This window comes from Coregonus clupeaformis, chromosome 21, assembly GCF_020615455.1.
Source record: "Coregonus clupeaformis isolate EN_2021a chromosome 21, ASM2061545v1, whole genome shotgun sequence".
Lineage (NCBI taxonomy): Eukaryota > Metazoa > Chordata > Actinopteri > Salmoniformes > Salmonidae > Coregonus > Coregonus clupeaformis.
Window position 1 is genome coordinate 34,844,641 of NC_059212.1, and position 2,593 is coordinate 34,847,233.

The following is a 2,593-nucleotide window of genomic DNA, read 5'->3' on the forward strand; positions in this document are numbered from 1 at the left end:
GCACAGGGGCGGAGTTTAGGTGGTGTGCCGGACCGTTGTGAAAGAACGGCCCCGATACCGGCTTCAGACGCGTCCACCTCCACTTGGAATGGTAAAGTGGGATCCGGATGCGCCAGCACTGGAGCCGAAGTAAACAGGTCCTTCAGTTTCCCAAAAGCCCTGTCCGCCTCAGCTGACCACCGCAAGCGCACCGGACCCCCTTCAGAAGGGACGTTATGGGAGCTGCCACCTGTCCAACACCCCGGATAAACCTCCGGTAGTAATTCGCAAAACCCAAGAACTGCTGCACCTCTTTAACCGTGGTTGGGGTTTGCCAATTACGCACGGCTGACACACGGTCAACCTCCATCCTCACCCCTGACGCAGACAACTGATAACCCAAAAAGGAGACCGACTCCTGGAAGAACAGACATTTCTCGGCTTTGACATATAGGTCATGCTCCAACAATCTCCTCAATACTCTGCGCACCAGGGCTACATGCTCAACCCGGGTAGAACTGTACACCAGAATATCGTCTATGTACACCACCACTCCCTGCGCCTGCATGTCCCGGAAAATCTCATCTACAAAGGATTGGAAGACTGATGGAGCATTCATTAACCCATATGGCATGACGAGATACTCGTAATGACCGGAGGTAGTACTAAATGCTGTCTTCCATTCATCGCCCTCTCTAATGCGTACCAAGTTATATGCGCTCCTGAGGTCCAATTTTGTGAAGAACCGTGCCCCGTGTAATGACTCCGTCATAGTCGCAATCAGCGGGAGTGGATAACTATATTTCACAGTCACCTGATTGAGACCGCGGTAATCAATACACGGGCGCAAACCTCCATCCTTTTTCTTCACAAAAAAGAAGCTCGATGACGCGGGTGAAGTAGAGGGCCGTATGTATCCCTGTCTCAGAGACTCGGCAATGTATGTCTCCATTGCCCTCTTCTCCTCCTGTGACAACGGATACACATGGCTCCGCGGGAGCACAGCTCCTGCCTGGAGGTCTATCGCACAATCGCCCTGTCTATGCGGCGGCAACCGTGCCGCTCTTGTCTTGCTAAACACGAGTGCCAAATCCTCATACTCAGGTGGAATGTGCAGTGCGGGCATCTGGTTCGGACTCTCCACCGAGGTCGCCCCTACGGAAACACCCAGACATAGCCCCTCACACTGAGCAGACCACCCTTTAAGAGCCTTCTCTCGCCACAAAATAGTTGGATCATGGGTAATCAACCAGGGAAGCCCCAGTACCAACGGATACGCAGGAGATTCGATCAGATAGAGCTGAATCGTCTCCTCATGACCCCCCTGCGTCTCCATCCTAAGTGGCGCTGTGACCTCCCTAATCAACCCAGATCCTAACGGACGACTATCTAGGGCATGTACAGGGAAAGGATTATTAACAGGAAGGAGGGGAATCCCTAACTCTACACAGAATTTGCGATCTACAAAATTCCCAGCTGCGCCTGAATCTACTAGCGCCTTATGCTGGGAACGAGGTGCAACCTGTGGAAAACAAACAGGTATAGTTATGTGTACGACAGAAAGCTCTGGGTAAGTGGAGCGTCTACTCACCTGGGAGGACTCCCCAATGTAAGGTCTGCCGTCTCCCCCACTAGGGGACCCTCCCCAGCACCTAGCCGCGGTGTGCCCTCCACGGCCACAGTTGGTGCAGGGGACGGCCCCCCTCGGGCTCCTTCTTCTCCTTCCTCTAGCGCCAGCACCTCCGAGCTCCATCGGGCTCGGCTCGGAGGCGCTGGAGGGTGGAATGGGCGACCCCCACTTGGGACGTCCACGGGTAGCGAGCAGGGTGTCCAGCCGAATGGCCATGTCAACCAACTGGTCAAATGAGAGTGTAGTATCCCTGCACACCAACTCTCTGCGGACGTCCTCCCGGAGGCTACAACGGAAGTGGTCTATGAGGGCCCGCTCATTCCACCCTGCATCTGCCGCTAGAGTCCGGAACTCCAGCGCAAATTCCTGAGCGCTCCTCATCCCCTGCCGGAGGTAGAATAGACGCTCCCCCGCCGCCTTCCCCTCTGGTGGATGGTCGAACACAGCACGGAAGCGGCGGGAGAACTCTGCGTAGGTGATAGTGGCGGCGTCTATTCTCCTCCATTCGGCGTTGGCCCACTCCAACGCCTTGCCGGTGAGACAGGAGATGAGGGCGGAAACGCTCTCGTGTCCCGAGGGCGCCGGGTGTACGGTGGCCAGGTAGAGTTCCACTTGTAACAGGAACCCCTGACACCCGGCAGCGGTGCCGTCGTACACCCTCGGGAGCGAGAGCCGAATTCCACTGGGTTCCGGTAGTTGGACGGGCGGGCTGACCGATGGTGATGGTGCGGTAGGTGGGGGTGTGGGTACCCCGCTGGTCTCCCATCGATGGAGGGTGTTCATCACTCGGTCTAGGGCGTGCCCGATTTGGTTGATGCGATCCTCTTGACCACGAAGGCGCTCCTCCATGATCTCGGGGGGTGCGGGTGCTCCTGCTGATTCCATAAGATGGTGTGTAATTCTGTCAAGGTGGAGTGTAGTGGAACGTGGAATCACACGCAGGACACAGAGATTCAAAGCCAAATGTCTTTAGTGAAGTCCGTA